Raw genomic sequence first — 13739 nt, forward strand, 5'->3', positions numbered from 1 at the left:
ATTCACACGGAAATTAATAATCGGATTTGATTTTGATTGATGCTATTTATGACGTCTTTTACCTCAGGACAATTAAAAACCGATGTGATTGATGTTTTTTATTCGGTGTTTGGCCTCAGGACAATTAAAAATCAATGTGAATGATGCATTTTATGCGGTTTTTGGCCTCAGGACTATCAAAAACCGATGTGAATGATGCTTTTTATGCGGTTTTCGGCCTCAGGAGAATTAAAAACCGATGTTTCCCATCTGATGTGATATGACCTTCCCGTGGTGGACGGGCTTACGCAACTAACAGTATCAACTGTACACCCATGCACACTGAGTAGTACAGTTTGTTTAACGTCAGACTTACACCTTAGACATTGTTGTATGATTCATTTATCATTTGTAGTCGACCACTATTAAATTATGATGCTTACAGCTCCATCTAGTGCTACATTTTGTAAGTATTTATTTTTCTTCTGCCATACGTTTTTCTCCTTCTGCGATAATATTCCGTTGCAATTTGAAGTCATTGTGACCAGTGGCATTATTTCTACAACGGTTTGAAAGTTTAACTTTTATTATAATCACTCTGTATATTTGTCAAGTATGTTATCCACCACAGGAAATAATCTGTTACCTAGGATTCACTTAAAACGATTAAAAACGTTTGTCCTGAAACACATGTAAGACGTCTACTTCCTTCCGGAAAAATTGTTCAGAACACTGCATCTGGACTGACCATCAATATTCTGCAAAGCTCTGCACGGTGTATAGCGGAGGGCCGTTGGCCAATGTTAAAATCTAATGACGGGGGGGGGGGGGGGGGGGGGCGCAAGGGTTGTTCAGTCGCTTAGCAGGACAGGTCTCTCTAGCGCTGCAAATACTAACCGTTTCCTCTCGAAGGATGCATATTGTGTCTTATAAGGTGAGGACGACAACTGTGGGTCACAGATTTAAATTAAATTTCGCAAAGGTGTTTGTCATTGGAAGTAATGGGCAAATATTTTACCTTTTAGCTCGACGCTGCGTAGCTTTTGAGAAAATGAAAATAGAAGTTTTCTGTGTGGCGCAAATTCCAGTGACTATGATCGGAACCACTGGAAAAAAAGGCGGGAGGAGGGTCGATTCTGGACTCATGGGCTAATGTTTAAGTCTGTCTTTAGATTTTCAGGAGTTGCGTGTACAAAGTAGTTTTTTTGCATTAAGTAACCTGAATTTCAATATTTTAGTAATTTTATTCACTCGCTGTGGAAGAACTCATAAAAATCAGCAAAATTAGTCTTTTTATTTTGTCATTATATTAAAATAAACTTGCCTTTTCGTATTATATTAAATTCACATTGCATTAGGATATATCATTTACAAAAATTTAGCTTATATGTACTGCATTTAGCAACTGTTGTGGTGAAACATTTCGTAGAAACAGCAGAAACAGAAACATAATGCTTTGCTGCACTAAGCCCAAACAAACGACACTCCCACTTTGGCAGTGCTTCCACATTAAACGAGTAGAACAGCTTATAACAGCGACATGCAGCTTATTTTGTGAAGATATACATCTAACACGCAAACAAAATTCCTCAACTTCGAGAGACGTATTTGTACCCGAATCTGTAACTACAGAATATAAGGCGTTCACCAAAAGTGCATGGTGAGTAAGATTGCCGTTTATGATTCTGTTCACAAATATTTTTTGTTACAATCCAAATGCGATCACAGTGACTTATGGAGTTAGAACATCTGACTTTAGTGACTGTGGTCTGTTCCTCCGATTTTTTGTTCGGAGCCCCACTTACCAGCCATGAATCACAAAGGAATTAAATCATAACGTTCGAGTTCGCACTAAAGGTTAGGAGCGTTGTATGCTGACTTTTTTTCATCGTTGTAAAATTCAAGTCTCCTTAGTGAACTAACTGCATGGATACAGTTGCATAAACTATGCGAAAAATTACACTGTTTTAAGAAAATTAGTTTCAGAGGATGGTAGTAGATATTCTACATACGGATTTAATTTGGTTGTTGGAATCTGTTATCTCACGCTACAGGAATCTGTTCGGCATTCGCATTTGAAAATCGAACTCTTCATTGTTGATATTTATGCTTGATCTACATTCCTTAAGAACATGGTTATATAATCCACTAACCGCTGCATAAAATATCTCCAAGACTGAACTGCTAACTCGCATATCATTAACAACCAATTAGAGGTCGTTCAAGCGAAACGGCGATAAGGGTAATTGTACACATCAGTTACGGCCTGTGGAAGTGAAATCGGGTCCATAAACTTCAAGGGAACAGATCCACACTTTTCTCTTACGCAACAAAAGAAGGTAAATGACAGACAAATTTCTCATTATTATATTTCATTCTTGCACGGTAGTCGTAACACGGCTACATTTTGATAGGCGCGAACTATATATTTGACATCAATTCTGAACTTCAATGCCTTTTAAACTACGGACTTAAGTAAAACCTATTGTGAAAGTAATATAATACTAAACAAGGCTTTGAAACTGGACCGGGAAAGTCGTTTAATTATGTTCAGACTTTCAGTAGCTGGTACGTTGTGACCGGAGCAGGTCGAACTTAACAATCTATCGAATTCAAGTTCGATACTTATCAAAGACCGGAAATAAATTCAAGCATTTGCAAACAGAATTCTGTGCTATAGAGACGACAGATGTCGATTTCTGAGCTCGTTAGAAGAAGAGTAAAATATGAGGTATTTATTATTATTGTTATTATTAATAATATTCGAGTCATCAATTTACTGAATGGTTCCATGCGGCCCGCCACGATTCCTCTCCTGTTCCAACCCTTTTCCCTCAGAGCAGCACTTGCAGCCTATGTCTTCAATTATTTGCTGGATGTACTCCAATCTCCCTTCCTCTATAGTTTTTACCCTCTACAGTTTCCTCTAGTACCATGGAAGTATTCCCTGAAGTCTTACCAGATGTCCCTTCTTCATGTCAATGTTTTCCGTGCATTCCTTTCCTCGCCGATTCTGCGGAGAACCGCGTCATTCGTTACCATATCAGTCCATCTAATTTTCAACATTTTTCTGTTACGTTGCGATGTCTAAACCTTCAGGATGTAGGGATGAATTCCGTGATACTAATCGACCTCTGTTTTTGAGCTACGTTTCAGTTGATTTTGCCGGAAATGTTATATGTTACGATCTGCTTGCGCGGACATAGAAGTGAAACTTTAACTAATCTGAAGGGAACCCCTGAACATGCTTTCGCCTACTGCACAATTATCTCTCTTGTCCTTGAAGATGGACGTAATGTGTTCCAGGATGGTGACAACTTAGCTGCATGAGATTATTCTGCACTCTGCACTGGACCATCTTGAAACAGTGCAACAATCCTCAAAGCTGGGGCATGTAATCGGTTTTCAGTGTTAGTTCTGAGGACCCTAGCTGACTTTACGCAAAGCCAACAGTTCATAGCAGTCGATCTACAGCTACACCGGTACTCCGCAGGTCGCCATACGGTATGGTTTAGAACAGGGGTGTCCAACCTTCAGCTTGCAGGCCACATGCAGCCCAAAGCAAGTTTCAATGCGGCCCAAGAAGTGAGTATGTATCATACCATCGGTAAAAAAAGGCCCAAAATACTCGTCTTCCTTCTTCCAATGTGGGCCAGGTAAACTAAAAGGTTGCGAACCCCTGTTTTAGAGTATACTTGTTTCCATAGTCATTTCCTCCTCATCTTCTCATCACGAAGACTGTTGTGTTCAGGCGGTGGCACACTTAACTGCATGCTCGACAAGCACGCAAGGCCAAGTATGCAGTTTAACCTAAAACGTCGAGCTCAGACGACGATGCAATGGCTTCAGTAGCCTTTTTGTTTGTGTTACGAAAAAAATAAAAGAGGGAACATGGTATGTGGAGCAAAGAGTGGTTGAACAAACGAAAATATTAGCCTCATATTAACAATTCTCGCTATGGAAACTGTCTCACAGTACTCCTTTCTTTCTTCTTTTTTCTCCGTGTAATATTACATCCTTAAACTTGTCCTACGTTACAATACAACCTTTGTACAGAACGTAATTTAACAGGACGAAATAAAAATTAAATGGAATAGAATCACTTATGAATGCTTGTACAAGCCTCCCTATTATTAATACACACGCTCAAGCGTGCACATGCCCGTACGGTTACATAAGCATGCTGAAACGTCTCCTTAGAAAAATTGTAAATGATTGTGCTTAAACTGACACACAATATTTTTTTTAGCGCAACGCAATCTGACTTTCAGTAATCCCTACAAAAGAATGGCCCTGACTAACATTAACCTATACCTTTCATAAATCACTTACCGGTACCTCACAAAAATCTTCATTACTCGCACTACTGCAATACAGCGAGCGCCACTACTGCCAGCTAAATAAAAGATTCTAACTACTGAAGGCACTAACTACTGATAGGCATAGTTAGCAAATGAAAGATTTTCATAGAGAACAAACAATGTATTTACCTTAATAGTGTTCAAAAGTCATAATATATATAGCAATTCATGACATCCATTCTTGCAAATGTACTGTTTCTGATGGACACACGTCCAGATCATCCGCTCTCAAAAATCCGCCATCTCACTACCCACATCCACCACTGCTGGCGGCTCACCTCCAACTGCGCAACGCTACGTGCTGTTAACATCCAGCTGCCCAATACTACAATGGCAGACAACAATGCAAACTAGCCACAGACTGCATACAGCACAGCCAGTGATTTTCACACAGAGCAATACGTGGCGTTACCAATAAGAAAACCTAAACAGCCTACTCACAAAAAATTTTACAAATTGTTTTGGGCACTGGCCAATACATATTTGTGAAAAAAATTTTTCACAATTACAATAACAAAGAAATAATATGCACACATTTATTGATACAAGGTTGCCCAAAAGCTAAAATTTTCTCACAGTCCATAAAGACAGTCCTGATCATTCATCACAGTGAAATTGCAGTTTTTCTCAAAGTCTGAGCAGTAAAAGAAAATGCTCACGGAAGTAATGGATTTCCATGCAGTCTTGAAGAAGGAGTGCTGTCCTTCCAACAGAAAGACAGTGCTGACTCTTGACATGCAGGTAATGGGCCACAACAGAGCAAACCCACAGCAGAGTCATTCGAAGGTTTGAAGAATATTGGCAGGTAGGTCATCACAGAGCAGACCCACTATAGTCTTGGTAGAGAGTATGCTATTGGTGGATCATCCAAGGTGCAGACCCACTTCAGTCCTTGTAGAGACGGCCAGCAGTCATCTGTTACGACTGTGCAGGTGCACAATCACCATCGAAGAGTCTTGTACTATATAGCAAGTCCATAAACCACCACTTGTGCACTCTTAAGTTTTTGGAATTATCCTTAGAACCAGCAATGCTGTTATCCAGTCCCTTGCTGAATTATTAACACACGTGCAAACGCTATCAGTCCCTACTTCTCGCATATTGTCCATATACTATGACCAACAGAAACGTGTGCTGTGAAATGTAACTTACAAATTACTTAATTTGATGAACTGGTGTCAATTACAATTTTATAACATAAGAATACGATAACAAAGGTACAAACTACATCATTAAAGAACATGACAATACAGATAGCATTTTTAGTAAAACAGGCTTTTCAAAAGAATAGAAATAAACGTGTACATCAGTGTTACAAGAATTATGACATAAGTGCATACATAAAAGATCAGAATAACTTTGAAACATCAACTTCACACATGAGCAATAAAACAGAACAGATAAATAATGTCTAAACATCTTTACGAAGTAAATAACATATTATTAATGCAAATTATATTTGAGGATAACAGTATTCCTCATCATAGTGAATGTAGCTTAGCGCTAGAAAAATTCTACAACATAAATCGTATTAGCTAAACACAAAAAGACAGGAAAAATACAAACAAGAGTACACAAACACATAGCAGAATAACACAGGAGGAAAGGACAGTGTTTGTTTTCAGTGTAACATTTGGTACTGCAGTCCAACCCAAAACTTCGTTCTGTAGATCTTTCCCCTTATTTCAACATTTGTTTCCACCAAAAAAAATCCTATCCAAGCACGCTTTCTGCATTCTGTTCACACCCTCTTTCAAAATTCTTTTTTGGCCAAACCATTTTCTTATAGCTTCTCAATGCATTTCTTCCAGTTCATCACAACTCGTTCTCACATATAGCCTACCCCATCTTAAGCTAACTTAAATCTACTGAGCTCAGATGCTAAACTAAGAGACGAGGCAATGCAGCAGCACAAAACAAGTAACACAAAGAGCAATGACAAAAAAAATGGAAATTGGCAAAGCAAGCTACAGTAAATCTAAATTACCAAGCAAATGCAACATTACAACTAATATGAGCCAATGTGCAGCAACAAGAAAAATAAATCAGTAGTAAAACTAGCTTAACAGAGTAATACAAAGTGAAATTTAGTAGCACTATGCCTGGCAAGCAGCAACAGCAAATGCTATAACGTATACCTAAACATGACAAAGCTCAAGCAGAAAAAATATTACAGTAAAAATGTCTCATCTTAACACTAAAGTGATGCATCACGATAACTTACTCCACCAAAAAAATTACCAAGTAGTTGAAAAGAGAATTATGTATGCAGTTACTGTTATAACTCCCTTCTTATTGTTCTTTCCATTCCAAGTGCTCCTTTTTCTAAGAATGTGGATCATAAAATTATTATTTAATAGATCTGTTGGCAGAAAGTGTTCACATTAGCAAATGCATTTAATTTTATTTTATAAAACCAATGTTGCAACGCAGCTGGAAACCAGATATCAAATGAAATAATATATAATGATATAAAAATATCATTCAATAGTCATGTGGCATTTCATAAGTTAGTAGAAATTCTCCCAATTCTCGTAGAAAGACACTTGTCATAATCAGGTGTGCAGATGTAAGAATATTTCCCATCAATTCATAAGCATTTCAGTAAGCAGCACAAAGTATGTGCTCCACAGTATAATCATATGTTTCCAAAGCGTGTCATATTTGCGATGATTTCTACAAAGGAATGTCAATAGCGAGGTTAATGGCCTCTTTCTTCTCCACCTAATGGCTTTTTCTCAAGGCGGCTGGCACACCTGGCCGCTCACAACGCATTACGTCACGGTCACTTACCTTTCTTACCGAAATGTTTACGACAGCAGTTTCCGCTACAGTGACAGTGTGATACAAATAAAATTTCACAGTTCGAAATATTTGCGTTACAAATCTGTAGAAACAAAATCCTATAAATATAACAGTGTCCAAAAAATTTTCGCCGGCATTGTGATACATTCACGCATTTACACACATTTCATAACTCTTAAAGTACGATTCTTGGTTTCCAACATCCTTTTTCACAAGTCAGAATCCCTAACCACTACTCATTATTCGTTACCTTATTACACATATACATATTCGTCGACACTTCTTCAATAATAAATAATAAATACATAGCATAATCAGATTCCTCATATAGCATCATCTCCTTGATCATAAACTTACCTCAAAAGCATAATACACATCGTCATCATAAAAAAAGCATCATAACACCTCAGTCAAATCTCAGAAACGTCGTAGCTTTCTGCAATAATATCAAAACCTAAAAAATTCTCTGCTCATTTCAATAGTGTCATCTACCTCAAACGTACATTAAAAATCATGATCCCATACCAAATACATCATTCAAAGCTCTCATAGTATCACAATGGTTCCGAAAAATATGAAGGGTACACACAGTACAGACAAAGTACAATTTCATAAGTGTGAAGTTATCCAGCTGTGTAATTACGTAAACATCTGTCACTGATGTAGTAAACTAAATATTTGTCTCTCTCAGTTAAATAATCACATAGCTGTGTAATTCTGTGATAGAGAAATATGGTACCGATGTGTAAAGTTGTATAAGCAAATACCATATTAGCTAGGGCTCCTTGTGCTTGCCACACACATGGTACACAAAGTAAGCGTGTACCCCCATGAGGATTAATGTAATTATACCCTCAGGTGTTACAGATTACAGCAATGGAATGAAATGTATCACGGAAAACTTTCTTTGTAATTGAAAAATCTTGAAAAATAAATGGTTTAAGTACAAAATTAATCTCTCAAATGCGTGCCCTGTAGCGCTAAATGTGCGTTTTGCTGTAAGATAATTCTGTGGAAGTGTCGTAGTTATCGTCCTCTGTAAGCAAAGTTCTGCTGAAGTCAATGTACTCACCTCCTCATAAACAAAAGTGAAATGCTTTGCGTATAGATATCTTAGTTATTACGCTTATTGCCGTGGTCAAGAAAGTACTATAATGTAACGTATTGTTGTGCTACGGAAAAGGCTGTCTCATTGTAGCTATACCACAAAAGTTACTAATAAAACATGTTTTACTTTCCAGAATAATACAGAAAAACTGTGCAGATATAAAACAGATACACCGCAAAAGCAACAATATAAATTGTGCCACATACTAGTAGCGTCGTGATATAATCGTGTAGCTATCAAAGAAACCAAATGCTAACTCATCTTTAATCTCACCGAATGTACTTCAAATAAAGAGAATCTTTTCAAGTAAACCAAAATGTTGCATTAAAATCTCATTTGCAGTATATGTTCTAAGTATGTAAGCCTGATAGTCGCTACGTAATCGTGCAACTAACAAGCAAGAATGTACAAATAACAACACTGTGTTCACTATAAGAATGCATTCGTAAATTCTGTTTAAATAAGTTCTCTTGGTTCTTGACTGGATATTTCACTTCAAACATTGTTGCATGGTAACAGTTTCTAAGTCTGACAAAGCATACTAGAAATGTGAAGTGAAACGTTTTATGGCAAAGACAAAGTTAAAAAGGAGATTATCTTTCAATAAACGGTTTTACATGTGAAATGTGGTGTAAGCCTTTACTCTTCCTAGTACGCAGAGTTTCAAGTTCAAAGTAAGTGTCATGTTGTACACGCTGGCAAGGAATTCTAAAATTTTTCTCAAGGTTAACATCTATGTTATTTTTCTCTGAGCCAGCCGGCGCACGTGGCTGCCCGCGGTGCGAGTCATTGTCTGCTATCTCTTTGTTGGCGTGCATCGTTATTGGGATTAGGAGACCTAACTTCTACAAATTCACCTTGCCGAGAGCGCCCTGCCCTGTTTCAATCCCGCCAGTTCTGATGAAATTCAGGTCCGTCGTTATGATTATATCGTCTGTCGTCATGTCGGTAGTTCCTGTAGTTTCTTTCTTGTCTGTTACGTGGTGGAGAATTTCTCCCTGAGTCATAACTGCACGCTGGACCGTTGCGTCTAAAGTTATTCTGTCTCCCTTGATAATAATAGTTTTGGTTCCCATATTTTCTGTGTCTATGATTGTCTCTGTCATACTCTTTACTACGAAATTGCAATCTTTCTCTGTAACTATTACTCTGCCAACGGTTGTCATACAGGTGGTGTCTGTTTTGTTCACGATTTGCGTTGTAAGAATAGCCTTGTCATCTCAAGTTATCGTTTCTGTCATCACGGAATTGTGACGGATGTGACCTGTAGTTGTTGTGTTCCTGTTTTCGCGACCTGCGATTGTCAGTGACGATTTCCAACTCTTGTAACAGTCCCTGAAAAACTTCAATGTCGTCTTTGCAACGTCCTGCCAAAATAATATGTCATAAATTTTCAGGTAATTTGATTGAGCAAATGCGGATGAGTTCTGAGGGGCTGTATGGGTTTGAAAGATATTGATTCTTATGTAACATGTCTTCGAAATATTTGACAAGACTGGAAAATTCAGATTGTTCGAAATGTTTCATCATTATGATGCTATGTTTTACTCGGTCTTGTGTGGCTTGAGACCAATACGCTGAGAGGAAGGCATGGTAAAATTCCCCTTCACTGTGGCAATCGTGAATTATCGATCACATTCTTACAGCTGGTTCATTCTCTAAGTAGCCGCACATAAATTCTAATCTGTGCTCTAATGACCAGTTGGGAGGAAAACAATGAGAGAATTGATGAAGCCACGCTTGTGGATGAATGTCGTTGCCAGACTTCTTAAATGTTTTGAATTTACGTGTAGTAATGAACAGCTTATAGTCAAAATCATCGTGTCGGCGAGACGCATGTCGGTCATTGTTACGTCGTTTCGGCGGTTCCATTTCAAAATTCGGTGCACCTTGCCAATTTCTTGCATAATTTCCGAAATGCGCTGTGTTAATATCTTGTGGCTGTTCCGTATTTCTGTGTCCCTCTTCCTGTATTGGAGTGCGAGTGTCCTCTGAAATATGTAATTCTTGTATTACATGTGCCAACTGATCTTGTACTTCCCGGATTTCTCTTTTGTGTTGCGTATTAATTTGATTCTGATTTTGTTTGAATTTCTTAATTTGTTCATACTCTTCTGTGTCAGTGAAAGCTATAGGTCTTGTGTCATTCAGATCATCATCTACCTTTGCTGATAAGTTAGTGAACTGACCCGAAAGTTCTGAACCAAATTTCACAGTGTCCATTTGTGTTGAAATCGTATCTACTGTGTCCTTTAAGTTTTCCTGAGTTTTTTCAAGTTGCGTAACCGAATCGGTAGATGCAACTGAGTCAATTTTAGCTTGCAAGGTGTCATGATTTTCATGATCAATAGTTTGCAGTTCCTTTATGGCTGCTTCGTGATTCTGTAATGTATTTTTATGCCGCGAAAAAATAGTTTGGAAATGATCACAAATTTGTGTTTTTACGTCATTACAGATTTTTTGACATTTCGAATCGATTTTATGTAACTCAGTAGTAAAATCTTCACGTGTTTGTTCAAGCGTGGTGTGAAGATTTTGTTCCATTGCGTCTAACTGTTGCTGTGTTTGTCTCAGGTGTTGTTCCATTGTGTCTAACTTTGAAGATTTTGTTCCATTGTGTCTAACTGTTGCTGCGTTTGTCTCTGATTTTGATCCATTTGTTGCATTAATTGCAATAATAATGTATTAGTGTCTGGAATCTGTTTCTCTATGCTTTTTGGCAGTGCATTTTCACCGGCAACGTTCACATTTTGACAAGCAGAAAATGTGTCTTGACTCATTTGAGAAAACGGTGCAGACGCAAAACCTGAATCTACAGTATTTGCGAGATTGTGTCCTGTCATTTCGGATTCCTGAGGCGAACTGTTGCCGACCGATCGATCGATAATGCTTCCCTGTTCACTAACTGTTTCACTGTCTACACCATTATTTGCGGTCCGTTCCATTTCCCTATGCACAATTACCAAATTACTAGTTTGAACATTAGTTAATTCATTACACGGTGGCGCTAACACACTGCTTTCGTCTTCACTGTCATTTCTCAGTTTACTTTGGAGCCTAGTATTACGTTTTTCACACGCCATTATTGTCACAATATTTCACACGACAACACAGAAAAGCTCAATTTGAAGAGCAAAAATAAGAGAACACATTAACATAGCACTGAAAATAATATCTAGTTAATTGCAAGCGTAGCTGCGAAGTACTTGGTGCAAATCTACATGCATGCAACTACAAAGGAGATTCTCTCTACAATTACGCGCTAGCAATAAATGAAAGCTACACTAATTACACAAACTACAAGAAAAAATCAGAAGATTCCAGTGAGGTATCCTCGGCTAAGGGTCGACATATGAAACGTCCCCTTAGAAAAATTATAAATGACTGTGCTTAAACTGACACACAATATTTTTTTTTTAGCGCAACGCAATCTGACTTTCAGTAATCCCTACAAAAGAATAGCCCTGACTAACATTAACCTACACCTTTCATGAATCACATACCTCACAAAAATCTTCATTACTCGAACTACTGCAATACAGCGAGCGCCACTACTGCCAGCTAAATAAAAGATTCTAACTACTGAAGGCGCTAACTACTGATAGGCATAGTTAGCAAATGAAAGATTTTCATAGAGAACAAACAATGTATTTACCTTAATAGCGTTCAAAAGTCATAATATATATAGCAGTTCATGACATCCATTCTTACAAATGTACTGTTTCTGATGGACACACGTCCAGATCATCCGCTCTCAAAAATCCGCCATCTCACTACCCACATCCACCACTGTTGGCGGCTCACCTCAAACTGCGCAACGCTACGCGCTGTTAACATCCAGCTGCCCAATACTACAATGGCAGACAACAATGCAAACTAACCACAGACTGCACACAGCACAGCCAGTGATTTTCATACAGAGCACTACGTGGCGTTACCAATAAGAAAACCTAAACAGCCTACTTACAATGCATAATCAAAATTCAGTCAAGATCTACCTGGATTTAGTGTCCTGGTGGTTACACAAAATTATGCTAGACTTTTAAAGTTAGAATCATGTTAAAGACAGATGGAATTGAAAGAATTTAGAGTAGAACATGATCATAATACATGTAATACTTTGCCGACCAGGGTGGACGAGCGGTTCTAGGCGCTACAGTCTGGAACCACGCCACCGCTACGGTCGCAGGTTCGGATCCTGCCTCAGGCATGGATGTGTTTGATGTCCTTAGGCTACTTAGGTTTAAGTACTTCTAAGTTCTGACCTCAGAAGTTAAGTCCCATAGCGCTCATAGTCATTTGAACCATGTAATATTATCCTGAAAAATAAAATTAATTTATTTCATCAGAAGGTTAGAGGGCTGAGAAACAAGATAGATGACCTTTTTGTATGCCTAGAAGATACGGAAATTTCTGAAGTGGCAGATGTTCGTGACTAATTGAACACCATGTAACCACAGGGATGGAGAAGTTAAACATCAAGGATTACAGATTTGCATCATTTTTGTGTAGACCTAACATGAAAAAAAGGAGTTGCAACATTTGTAAAAGTTGAATACAAAGAGAATATATTAAAAATGTCGTTCTACATAACTTTAAGCAATTGGAAGCAGCAACAGCATCATTCACTGAAATTAATAGAATTGTAAAAAAATTAAAAGAGCTCGTATTGTAATGGAATTTCAAATAGAAATCTGAAAAGTTGTTGCAACTTAATAAGTAATGTCCTAAGTGATACATGCAATCCATCACTGGCACAGGGAATTTTTCCAGACAGGACAAAACATGAATTTTTTAAACCTTATCCCAAGAAACGTGCAAGAAAGACAAAAATAATTATCGTCCATTTTCCTTACTGACATTTTTTCCTAAATATTCGAAAAAGTAATGTACTCAAGGGTAGTCTCACACTTCAGTGCTAACAATTTTCTTAACATATCACTGTTTGGATTCTGGAAGGTTTACTCGACTGAAAATGCTTTTATACATTCACTCATGAAATACTACAAGCGTTAAATTATGAAATATCGCCAGTTGGTATTTTTTGTGATCTTTCCATGGCGTTTGATCGCGTAGTTCATGTAAACTCTAAGAAAAACTGATGTTTCATGGGACTGACTGCTTTACACACAGCTGATTGAATCATATTTAAAAAACAGAATGCAAAACGTGCTGCTGAATAATTCAAAGAGTGTAGACAGGATTGAAAATTTTAGTAACTGGGGAGAAGTCACAAAGGTATTCGCATAGGGTTCTATTTTGGTCCACTCCTGTTCTTTATTTATGTGAATGACCTTCCACTTACCATTCAACAAGCAAAATCGGTACTTTTTGTAAACGATATTAGTGTTATAATAAAAGCCATGAGAGAGAAAGCAACAGAAGAGATCATAAACGATTTTTTCCAAAGAATTATTAAGTGGTTCTCAGAAAATGGAGTGTCCAAAACTTTGAAAAAATACGCTGTATTTAGTTTCGTACAATAA

This window comes from Schistocerca piceifrons, chromosome X, assembly GCF_021461385.2.
Source record: "Schistocerca piceifrons isolate TAMUIC-IGC-003096 chromosome X, iqSchPice1.1, whole genome shotgun sequence".
NCBI lineage: Eukaryota > Metazoa > Arthropoda > Insecta > Orthoptera > Acrididae > Schistocerca > Schistocerca piceifrons.